This window comes from Lycium ferocissimum, unplaced genomic scaffold (assembly GCF_029784015.1).
Source record: "Lycium ferocissimum isolate CSIRO_LF1 unplaced genomic scaffold, AGI_CSIRO_Lferr_CH_V1 ctg12968, whole genome shotgun sequence".
In the NCBI taxonomy this organism is placed as follows: Eukaryota; Viridiplantae; Streptophyta; class Magnoliopsida; order Solanales; family Solanaceae; genus Lycium; species Lycium ferocissimum.
In genome coordinates, this window is record NW_026714630.1 from 3,168 (window position 1) to 15,802 (window position 12,635).

General features: G+C 37.7%; 2 long non-coding RNA genes across 2 annotated transcripts; both read left to right on the forward strand.

Annotated features, from left to right (window-relative positions):
* The first annotated feature begins 300 nt into the window (after nt 1–300).
* On the forward strand, nt 301–2,404 carry LOC132042049 (uncharacterized). Its single transcript, XR_009411331.1, has 3 exons — nt 301–423; nt 833–880; nt 1,976–2,404. It is a non-coding gene; the product is annotated as an uncharacterized LOC132042049 (long non-coding RNA).
* A 5,029-nt stretch (nt 2,405–7,433) lies between these two features.
* On the forward strand, nt 7,434–9,242 carry LOC132042050 (uncharacterized). The gene is made up of 3 exons (XR_009411332.1): nt 7,434–7,535; nt 7,946–7,993; nt 9,090–9,242. It is a non-coding gene; the product is annotated as an uncharacterized LOC132042050 (long non-coding RNA).
* Nucleotides 9,243–12,635: the final 3,393 nt, after the last annotated feature.

A 12,635-nucleotide genomic window follows, 5' to 3' on the forward strand; every position in this document is an offset into this window, starting at 1 on the left:
AAGTAGGGATTAGGTATTAATTAATTAATTTAATTTAATTTTTAAATTGTGGGCCCCACCCATTTTAAAAAAAAAAAAACAACAACAACAAAGCAATTAATTTTGATGAGTCACAAAAGAGGGGCACGTGTATATCAAGGGCCAACCATATATATATGGTGGTGTCAAGGACAAATTTGCATTCATAATTCATTTGCTCAAACTAGTTCAAAAGGGAAAAGAAAAAAAAGAAAGAACATTGCCATGGTTGCCAACTTTCGGCCAGCCATGGCTGTTGGAAAAAATATTTGGTTCCTTGTTTTGATTAATTTTCAAGTGTAGTACAAGTTCAAGGAGGTGATAGCAACATTGGATATTGAATCGAGGAAAAAGAAATTGCGAAATTGGAGCAATTAAGAGTAGAAATTCCTCGAGAAAATTAAGGTAAGATTTTACGGTTTTATGGTGTACTTGTGTTAATAGTGTTGTAATGGAGTTATTAAAATTGGATTGGACGAAATTGGAAGCAAGAAAATGCATAAAATTGATATTATAGGAAATTGTGGGTTGAAATGGATTTAGAATTGTTATGGGCTGGATTGTGAGAATTTTATATGTATATCTCTCGTTGGTGGTATTTTTGTGTCAACGGGAGAATAATTGGAAATTCGGGTTAGGCTAATATATAGGGGAAATCTTTGCGATTTTCGTTAAGCCCTTAACTAATGGAAAACCCTAAACAAGGATGTATAAGTTAAAAAAAAAAAAAACAAGTTCTATAAAGCGATGGGCTACGGATTTACGAACTAGAAAGTATAGTTACTAACGATAACGTTACCTTTATGTTAAATAGGCTAAAAAGAGCGACAAAGCGAATGGTTTTGCGATTAGTCGTCAACAGGTATGTAAAGCTGTCCTTTCTTTCGTTTGGCATGTCTTAGATCTAGGTGATGAATGATGTGAACTTTGGGGTAATTCTATTCATAAGTTTTAAGTGTGATTTATGATTCTTATTCACTTTTGATGTTAGAACTCTCAAGAGATTGAGCCTCCTCTTGGTTTTACGTACGGTGGATAATAGTCGATATATATCCGTTCCCATTCTTAGGAACTCTATAATAACTAATGTCCGGACTTCTATAAGATGTTTCATACTATGTTGACATATGACTATGATTCCTACGGCTCTTTGATATACTTATGATGACATCCGAGGGATGTTTGATATGTTTCCGAGTGGCATTCAAAAGGTATTCGATATGGTTGTATTTATTTTCAAATGATAATTTGTGTTGATTATTCCATTGAGTCTTTGACATACCCTGATGCGTATATATGATTCCCGGAGTTCTATTCTGATGTAATCCACAGTGACATCCGAAAGATATTTGATATAACTATTGTCCTGATTTTCAAATGACAGTTCGTTTAGATTATTCCATTGAGTCTTGAAAATGTTTTAAATTGCATATAGCTCCTCATTACTCTACTCGTACATGCCTCAGTATGTCTTTCACCGAGTACCGGGCCGGGTATGTTATCGTGCACACTTCTTTTTGCATAGTTCACCGAGTCCTCACTAGAGGACCGGCACGGTATATATATGTTATGGTGTTATCTTGTGTTATGGCGTTATGTTGTGTTATGGTGTTATCTTGTGTTATGGAGTATCTTTGTGCTATGGTGTTATGCTGTGTTACGGAGTTATGCCATGTTATGGAGTTATGCTATGTTCTGGAGTATGCTGTGTTATGGCGCCAAAGACGGGGTGGCGACCATGTTCACCGAGTCCCATAATGGGCCGGATATGATATATGATATTGACATGCATGATTTATGTTTCAAAGGCAAGTGTTTTGGTATTTTAAACATTGTACTTGTTTTCTGTACTCCTTATTTCAGATATGATCCTTTTTACTGTATTTCATGCTTTATATACTCAGTACATATTCCATTCTGACCCCCTTTCTTCGGGGGATGCGTTTCATGCTGGCAGGTACAGATAATCGGTTTGGTGACCCGTCAGCATAGGACTTCTACTCAGCTGTCCTGGAGAGCTCCGTTGTTCAGGAGTCTAAACTTTTAGTACAGATCCTACGATATATATATGTATATGTTATCCGGGGGTACGACGGGGCCCTGTCCCGTCATATTTTGCTATTCGTACTCTTAGAGGTCTGTAGACATATATGTGGGTTGTGTATCAGTTCTGTTTTGTGTCTATACGATGTGCTATGATATGATGTCCGTCCGTAGTGGCAGCCTTGCCGGCTTGCATATGACATGATATTGATGTGTAGTGGCAGCCTTGTCGGCTTGTGTATCATTTTATGATTTGATCAGTTGTGACTCCTCAGGAGACAGTTTATCTGAATATACATATATGATGACGCTATGAACTTTCGGAGTTCTTTTGTAAAGTTCCATATTGTCGTAGTCTCAGTTTGACTATATCGATAGGTATGTATACGGGTGTCCAGGTCGGGCACTAGTCATGGCCTACGGGGTTGGGTCGTGACAAAAGTGGTATCAGAGCAGTTCATCCTCGGAGTGTATACAGACTGTGTCTAGTAGAGTCTTGTTTATCGGTGTGTTGTGCACCACATCTATAAACAAGAAGCTACAGGACATGTAGGATGTTACCTTTCTTTCATATATAAGATCGTGCGATAGAGCCCGGCCATAGGAAATGAAATTCCTTATACTAACCTTTGATTTCGGTGAAGAACGACATCGACAGAAGAAAGCGACCGATGATATTGACAGTTACAAGGTACACAGGTAAGTTACGGTGCGAAAGAGGCATGTTGAATAAGGTAAGAATATTGAAATATGATTGACATGTAAAGTTGAAAAAAAAGAGGAGGTGGATAAGAAAGTATAACAGAACAGATCGTCAAAGGATCAGGTACGTCTCGAGGTGCGATATGTGAGGTAAGTTCCGACACCTTTATACCTTTTACTGGAAACTGGGAGCCCGGTGTGGCTATGACACAACATGATATCTGTGTATATATGTTGGCCCTGTGAGGCATTGTTGGTATTTCGCGTGCGTGTTACGGGATAGTAAGAAGTACGCAGAGGAAACTCTGCCCAAATTTTCCCAGAAATAGGAAAAAGGAAGAGAATGAGATATAAGTTCATAATATGTTTTGAAGGTTGATACCGACAAGGTAAATTTATTATGTTGGACTAAAACTTTAAGAAATACCCCCACGTCATCCATAAGAGGCATCATTCTTATTTGGGAGACCTTGTTTTGAAGAAGCGTATGTGAGCAGTGAATTCGCAGTTCATTTGAACGGACCAGAATACGTTCCAACCACATTTTGCCCTAGAAAAAAAAGCTCATGTTATAGGGCAAAAACGTCTAGCAATTAAGTTTCACTTTATTGGAAGAGTACAAAGCATACAACAAGTAGTTGTGAACTAAATGATTCGCTCACGACCCAAGAACAAATGTGGAGGTAAACTATGTGAATCAAGCATTAAGAAGTCCTGTGATGCTTGTCGGATTTTAGTTTTCTTCTGGTGGTGGTTGGAGAATGCTTCATAGTAACATTTTATTAGTTCTTAATCAACTAATTGGAGATGGAATTTGTGGAAGGAAAACTTAAACTTGTGGGCTGTCTAGGATCATGTATTTCATATGTTGTTGATGAAATGCTAGGATGATTCGGAAGGGCTTGTGATACTAAAAGATGATTAAAAAAAAGTGGCAACTCGTAACAGAACATTTCATTGAGGTATCGAGTGAACCGATAAGTAGGGGTAAATTACGACGAGTTTATAGTTAAAAGGAGTAGTAGTGTGATTGAGACAAAAGTACGAGGGAGGAAGAGTTATGACAATTATAAAGGTATCGATAAGACAGCATGTGAGATATTAAAGGTAAGATTGATTAGAAAGGGTGAAGGGTTAAATACGCCTAGTCCACAGAGTGTAATTAAAACATAGTAAGAATCGTGAACAAGATTAAGAAGTGTTACGTTATAGGATGGATTACGAACAAGATGTAATGCGAATACCATAAGGATTGCTATAGAAATGAGTAAAGCCTAGCAAGGAAGTGACTAAGGGATATGATGTGATTAGTGTGAAGTGGAAAAGCAAATGTAGAACGAATAAGAAAGAACTTATAAGGTCCTACAGGGAAAGCTCAGAACAGAGATCAAATAGAAACGAAAGTGGAAGCGAGCACAGGAAGCGAAGAAGTTAATTGAAAGGAGAAGATAAGAAGAAAGCGAGTGGGATTACAGTGTAGCGATGCGTCATAACATGTATAGCTTGGAAAATGAGTAATACGGGTGATAAAATTGTGAAAGACCAACCTAAAGGAAGATGAGCAACGAGACAGAATGAGTGCCAGAAATGACTGGTGTGATAAGAATAAAAGGAGATAAACAGAATATGATTTGAAAATGAGAAAGGGGTGATGTAGGAGTAGTGTTTTTACGAAGATACAGGAATAGCATGAGATTCCTCGTGCACAAGATAAAAGATGGACACAGATTGGAGAAATGAAAGGAATACTAAAGGAAGCACTCAAGACAGACGTAATTAATCAAGTATGAGTATAGGATAAAAGGGAAATATATAGCTACAAACTTAAGGTGTAGTACGACAAAAAAGTGATGAGACAAGACCACTGTTAAAACAAATTTGATATGATTTTGAGTAAGTTAGAAGTTAGCATTAGGTATACAACAAGGGTGAAAGCACATGAGGCATAAAGGAGTACTGCGTATATGTAACTTCACCTCGAAAATAGTGAAATCCTTAAAGGACAGGGATTGTGGATTTACGAAACAACTGATGTATTATGAGTTTATTAGAGGAAACAGATGATATTCGTTGGGGTAAAGATAGTGTTATATAAAGCTTGGCACACTTATCATTTTAATATGAGTGCTACCGAATGGAGAATTTGAAATGACTATAAGCACTAGCTAATTACTGATTGGAATGAATGGAATGTGGCTTTGGATAAATTCTTACATTAATTACAATACTCGAGTACCAAAGACAAGATTTTGTATATATATCGAGAGTTCTCATCGCCTCGTGATTGTGTTAAAGTTTCGTACGTGGGTAATCAAGTTATAAATTATAAAGAAAGACATGAGGATGGAATACCAAGTGAATTGGAAGAAGGATCGGATGAATGTGAGAGAAATAGAGACATAGAGTATAATATAAATAGATAATGATGTAGGTATAAGCGGATGAGAGAAATGCAAGTGTGAGATGGAAACAATTGACACTGCAATACATTTAATGTGAAAACTTAAACTTTAAGTGAGATCCCTTGCTGAAACAAGTTAGTAAGATTTGAAAGCTAGCAATAAACGGATAGAAGCCAAGATGGTATTTGAGATAGTGCTGAGAATTATTGGTAAAGACCTTGGATAATACGACATCAGAAGGTGGGTGCTTATAAAAAGGAAGAATACGACAAGAGAATGGTAACAAGTAACTTAAAAGATATTATAAAGGATAGCAAGGCTATACTGGATTAGAGGTTAAGATGTTGGCAACGGAGTTATTGGCTAATGATATTGTGACATATGGCAAAGGAGAAAGGATAGGAAATCTCTCCTATAGTAAGATATGAGAAAACCAAATGGTGAATAGAGGAAGGGGAAAGAGTATGGCGAAATAGACAGCAGGTGAGTGATAGTACAATAAGATATGTAGAGCAGAATAAGTCAGGAGAAGGAAAGACTATGACTAAGATTGGATGCACTTTGTACAAATTGTACAGGAATAGTTGTGCAACCTACGAATACTTGTATACTAGGAACAAGGCCAAGTGAGGACTTGATAAGAAGAGTAAGAATTCAGTAGCAACAATGTAGTTGCGATATTTCAGATACATCAAAGAAAGGTATAAGATGGTTTGAGGCAAAACTACGGAGATATAATTACCGAGGGCAAAAGCCATAGTTGAGCCTTGATATCAATTGAAAGATATAAGAGAAGAATGTAGGGTCTGCATAAAGACTAGCGAGACAACGCTAAGGTATTTTCTGGGCTGATTGAGTACCTACACATACACGGATAAAGATTGCAATAGAATGCGTGACAGGAGAGATAAGAGCAAATTTGAGTAAAGGGGCAATAGCAGAGTTTGAGTCAAAAATAGAGAAACGACACGAGGTAATATGCCTAAAGTATGGCCAGATAGAGTGAAGGAAATTACGAAATGATTTAACCGAGACGATCAGAACAAGCAGGTTACGGGTTACGGGATAACAGTAAAGTGGTGATATGAGGGGACCCTAGCGCTATTTGATAGCCAACCCTAAAGATTGAGATCAAGAAGTAAAAGCAAGTGATAGTTAAAAGACCTTTAAAAGAAAGTCAGAAAGTGGCATATGATGCTGAGGATTCCAGAGTACGGACTGTCACAACAGAGTAAAGCAAGGAGATTGAAATACAAAAATGTTACCCTCTGGGGAATCATGTTTCACTCGTAGAACCTGCGAAGGGTCCACAAGTTACCAGAGGCATGCAATACTCCAGGGATATTAAAGTCTAATGAACCGACGAGGGACGTCTGCGTATTATTAAAAGCATACCTAAAGATTGAGAGGCAAGATAAACGAAACGATACCTTAAGGGAATAACTATAGAAGAAGAAGGAGTCAAATTAAGACTAAGCGCACAAGGAAGAAAGTAAGATTTCAACGGAAGAGCTCGTAATACAACGGACTGCGAAGTAAGAGGAGAGTGAAGGCAATGACATAGAATTATTACCTCGAGAAGCAACAAAAAGAGGAAATATTACAGGAACGACTATGTAGAGGCCTGGAACGCGTTGTAAAGAATTATAGCGAATCGACCAATGGAAGACGTATGCGAAGGGCATAATTAACTAAGAGAACACTAGAGAAAGTATTGGGAATTCAGGATCAATCTAACATTCGAGGATGAATGTTCTAAAGGGGGGAAGGATGTTATACCCCGTATATTTATACGTCAAATTATTCGCAAGCAAATCGAGTCAAGTTAAAGGCGGAATCATTTTCGGACAAAAAGTAGAAACCTTTAATTTTCAATTTTAATTAGAACATAAATTATTTAAAAAATTTATTTGGTGTGGAAATATTATTGGAGATTAGGAACTAATTAATTATGATTAAATCATTAAGTATGGATTAATTAATTAATTAATTTAATTTTTAAATTGTGGGCCCCACCCGTTTTAAAAAAAAAAAAACAAAGCAATTAATTTTGATGAGTCACAAAAGAGGGGCACGTGTATATCAAGGGCCAACCATATATATATGGTGGTGTCAAGGACAAATTTGCATTCATAATTCATTTGCTCAAACTAGTTCAAAAGGAAAAAAAAAAAAAAGAACATTGCCATGGCTGCCAACTTTCGGCCAGCCATGGCTGTTGGGAAAAAAAATATTTGGTTCCTTGTTTTGATTAATTTTCAAGTGTAGTACAAGTTCAAGGAGGTGATAGCAACATTGGATATTGAATCGAGGAAAAAGAAATTGCGAAATTAGAGCAATTAAGAGTAGAAATTCCTCGAGAAAATTAAGGTAAGATTTTTTTGTTTTATGGTGTACTTGTGTTAATAGTGTTGTAATGGAGTTATTAAAATTGGATTGGACGAAATTGGAAGCAAGAAAATGCATAAAATTGATATTATAGGAAATTGTGGGTTGAAATGGATTTAGAATTGTTATGGGCTGGATTGTGAGAATTTTATATGTATATCTCTGTTGGTGGTATTTTTGTGTCAACAGGAGAATAATTGGAAATTCGGGTTAGGCGAATATATAGGGGAAATCTTTTGCCCGATTTTCGTTAAGCCCTTAACTAATGGAAAACCCTAAACAAGGATATATAAGTTAAAAAAAAAAAAACAAGTTCTATAAAGCGATGGGCTACGGATTTACGAACTAGAAAGTATAGTTACTAACGATAACGTTACCTTTATGTTAAATAGGCTAAAAAGAGCGACAAAGCGAATGGTTTTGCGATTAGTCGTCAACAGGTATGTAAAGCTGTCCTTTCTTTCGTTTGGCATGTCTTAGATCTAGGTGATGAATGATGTGAACTTTGGGGTAATTCTATTCATAAGTTTTAAGTGTGATTTATGATTCTTATTCACTTTTTGATGTTAGAACTCTCAAGAGATTGAGCCTCCCTCTTCAGTTTTCTGTACGTTGGATAATAGTCAATATATATCCGTTCCCATTCTTAGGAACTCTATAATAACTAGTGTCCAGACTTCTATAAGATGTTTCATACTATGTTGACATATGACTATGATTCCTACGGCTCTTTGATATACTTATGATGACATCGAGGGATGTTTGATATGTTTCGAGTGGCATTCAAAAAGTATTCGATATGGTTGTTGTATTGAATTTCAAATGATAATTTGTGTTGATTATTCCATTGAGTCTTTGACATACCCTGATGCGTATATATGATTCCCGGAGTTCTATTCTGATGTAATCCATTGTGACATCCGAAAGATATTTGATATAACTATTGTCCTGATTTTCAAATGACAGTTCATTTAGATTATTCCATTGAGTCTTGAAAATGTTTTAAATTGCATATAGTTTCTCATTACTCGCTCGTGCATGCCTCGGTATGTCTTTCACCGAGTCCGGGCCGGGTATGTTATCGTGCACACTTCTTTGCATAGTTCACCGAGTTCCTCACACTAGAGGACCGGTACGGTATATATATATGTTATGGTGTTATCTTTGTGTTATGGCGTTATGCTGTGTTATGGTGTTATGCTGTGTTATGGAGTATGCTGTGCTATGGTGTTATGCTGTGTTACGGAGTTATGCCATGTTATGGAGTTATGCTATGTTCTGGAGTATGCTGTGTTATGGCGCCAAAGACGGGGTGGCGACCATGTTCACCGAGTCCCATAATGGGCCGGATATGATATATGATATTGACATGCATGATTTATGTTTCAAAGGCAAGTGTTTTGGTATTTTAAACATTGTACTTGTTTTTTGTACTCCTTATTTCAGATATGATCCTTTTTACTGTATTTCATGCTTTATATACTCAGTACATATTCCGTCGACCCCGCTCTTCGGGGCTGCGTTTCATGCCCGCAGGTACAGATAATCGGTTTGGTGACCCGTCAGCATAGGACTTCTACTCAGCTGTCCTGGAGAGCTCCGTTGTTCCGGAGTCTAAACTTTTAGTACAGATCCTACGATATATATATGTATATGTTATCCAGGGGTACGACGGGGCCCGTCCCCATCATATTTTGCTATTCGTACTCTTAGAGGTACGTAGACATATATGTGGGTTGTGTATCGATCTGTTCGGTTGTGTCTATACGATGTGCTATGATATGATGTCCGTCCGTAGTGGCAGCCTTGCCGGCTTGCATATGACATGATATTGATGTGTAGTGGCAGCTTTGTCGGCTTGCGTATCATTTTATGATTTGATCAGTTGTAACTCCTCAGGAGACAGTTTTATCTTAATATACATATATGATGACGCTATGAACTTTCGGAGTTCTTTTGTAAAGTTCCATATTGTCGTAGTCTCAGTTTGACTATATCTGATAGGTATGTATACGGGTGTCCAGGTCGGGCACTAGTCATGGCCTACGGGGTTGGGTCGTGACACTAATCTTGGAATACGTCTAATTGATAAAGGTGGTGCAGGAGTTAGTGTTAATAATCCCACAGTTTCGTCCTTGAACATGGAAGTAAAAGAGCGGCAATATGAAGATCCTCAGTTGAGCCATTATAGAGACATATTTCATGAAAAAGAGAAGTCTCCATTTGAAACTTCTACCAAGGGAGTTCTTAGATACCAAGGCAGTCTATGTGTCCCGAATGTTACAGAATTGCATCGTTGGATTCTAGAAGAAGCTCATTGTTCTCGGCATTCTATTTATTTGAGAGCGACAAAGGTGTATCATGATCTCAAATTGATATATTGGTGGGATGGCATGAAGAGGGGCATAGCAGAATTCGTAGCTCAATGTCTAAATTTCCAGCAAGTGAAAATCGAACATCAAAAGCCAGGAGGATTATTGCAAGCAATGGAAATTCCTACTTGGAAATGGGAAGTGATCACTATGGATTTCATTGTGAGATTACCCCTTTCCCGAGGCAAGTATCATTCCATATGGGTGATCGTGGACAGACTCATGAAAGCAACTCATTTTCTTCCTGTCAGAACCACTTACTCAGCGGGGAGATTATGCAAGATTGTATCTCAAGGAGATTGTGCGACTCCATGGTATTCCGATATCCATTATTACAGACAGAGGAGCGCAATTTACAGCCAAGTTCTGAAAATCTTTCATAGAAGGTTTGGGTGCTCAAGTAAGGCTCAGCACGGCATTTCATCCGCAAACTGATGGACAAGCCGAGCGTACCATTCAGACTTTGGAAGATATGCTACGAGCATGTGTATTAGATTTCGGTGGTAGTTGGGATGATCACTTACCCCTTATTGAGTTTGCATACAAAATAGCTACTATTCCAGTATCCAAATGGCTCCGTATGAAGCTTTATATGGGAGGAAATGCAGGTCTCCAATTGGATGGTTTGAAATAGGAGAAGTACAGCTAATAGGCCCTGAGTTGATTCAACAAGCAGTAGAAAAAGTCAAGGTGATCCGAGATCGATTGTTAACAGCCCAAAGTCGCCAAAAATCTTATGCGGACAACCGCCGGCGAGACTTAGAATTTCAAATTGATGACTGGGTATTTTTGAAGGTGTCGCCAATGAAAGGTGTGATGAGATTTGGCAAGAAGGGGAAATTGAGTCCCCAATATATTGGACCCTATAAGATTATCCGCAAGGTGGGTCAAGTAGCTTATGAATTGGACTTGCCTCCAGAACTTGGATTAGTCTATCCAGTTTTTCATGTCTCAATGCTCCGCAACTGTGTCGGAGATCCTACAGGATTGTTCCAATAGATGATGTTCAGGTGACAGAAAAGCTAGTCTATGAAGAAGTGCCGATTGCCATATTAGACAGACAAGTACGGAGACTTCGAAATAAGGAAGTGGCCTCAGTTAAGGCCTTATGGCGAAATAACAACCGAGAAGAGATGACTTGGGAGGCGGAAGAGAAGATAAAATCCACATACCCGCACTTGTTTTAGCCCCCGAAAGAGATCTATGATGACATATTGAGATTATGAGGTATGTATGTTTTTCTTTTATGCATATGGGTCGTGTGTGGCCAATTTATATTGCTATTGTGTCATGGCCCTATGAGGCAATGTTATTATGGGTTGTTGTGATAGGATAGGAGTGCTATATCACAGGGGAGACTTTGGCGAAATTTTCGTAGAATTCCCGAGTGCTTAACATTCGAGGACGAATGTTCCAAAAGGGGGGAAGAATGTTACACCTTGAAAATTTCCCGTTAGCGTACAGTGAACAGACTAATGAAGGGCATGACGTATACGATGTCTTGATAAGTAAGAAATAGCATTTGATAACCCTAATCGAGATTTCAAAGACATTTAAGGTAAGTGAAGAAAGTTGTTAAGGAAAGCAAGTTATATGTTGTGTATCGGGCAAGATTTATGAGTATCGAGTTAATGATGTTTTAATGATGCTTTGGATAAGAGTTATGATGTCCCTTAGATTGGTATTGAGGTGTTAAACAAGTTCCAAGAAGGTTCCATAAGGATTGGAGATCAAACGAGTCAACGAGAATGATTTCGGAAGAACTGGGCATTATACGGCCCAACATACTGGCCGTATAAATTATACTGGCCGTATGTCTGGCCGTATAATCAGCCCAGAATGACATACCTCTCTGGACCAAATCTACGGCCAGACATACGGTCAGTATAATTTATACGGACCGTATGTTGGTCCGTAGAATACGGTCGGGTCAGATTTTAAAGAGTGATACAAGGACCTCTCTCTCATTTTAATTCATTTCATTTTCACTCCACAACAAAAGAATTCTCTAGAATCTTCTCCACTCTTCATCCACGCGAAACCAAAGGGAATTGATGATCAACTTCATCTAACCAACAAAAATCAAGAGTATGAAACACATTAAAGTCATCTAAGCCAAGAAATTTCAACAGAAGTGAACTAGGGTTTTGGTACAAGAAGAGTATTTCCACTTAAGGCTTATCTCTACACTATATAAGGTAAGTTTTATGGTATTTTCATGATGTTTGAGGTATTGATAAGTTGAAACACTTGGATTGTAGAAGGAGATAGGAAATGGGTCATGAATGCAAGAATAGTGTCATTTTTTAATAGAAGCTTGGATTGAATTGTGGATATTGATATGTTGTGATTGTACATATGTTATGAATGATATTTAGAACATGGGATAAGCATTGTATGTGAGAAAATGTAATAGTGAACTATGACCATGATTATGGAGAATTTGAAGTGAAATTGTGAAATGTGGATAATGTAGATGAATGATAATTGTTGCCTATAGTATTGTGATAGTTGTTATGGATGTTTGGGAGTTGATATAGAATATGGGGAAAGTTGTATAAACAAAGGAAATGATGCCAAATTTTTTCTAGCTTTAGTAAGCACATTCTTATAATCGTATAGCTAATGTCAATACGAACTCCTTTGAAGGTAAAGACGTGAGCATTGAAGGAGAACGATCAAGTGATAGAATAGCTAAAGGAAAAGGTAT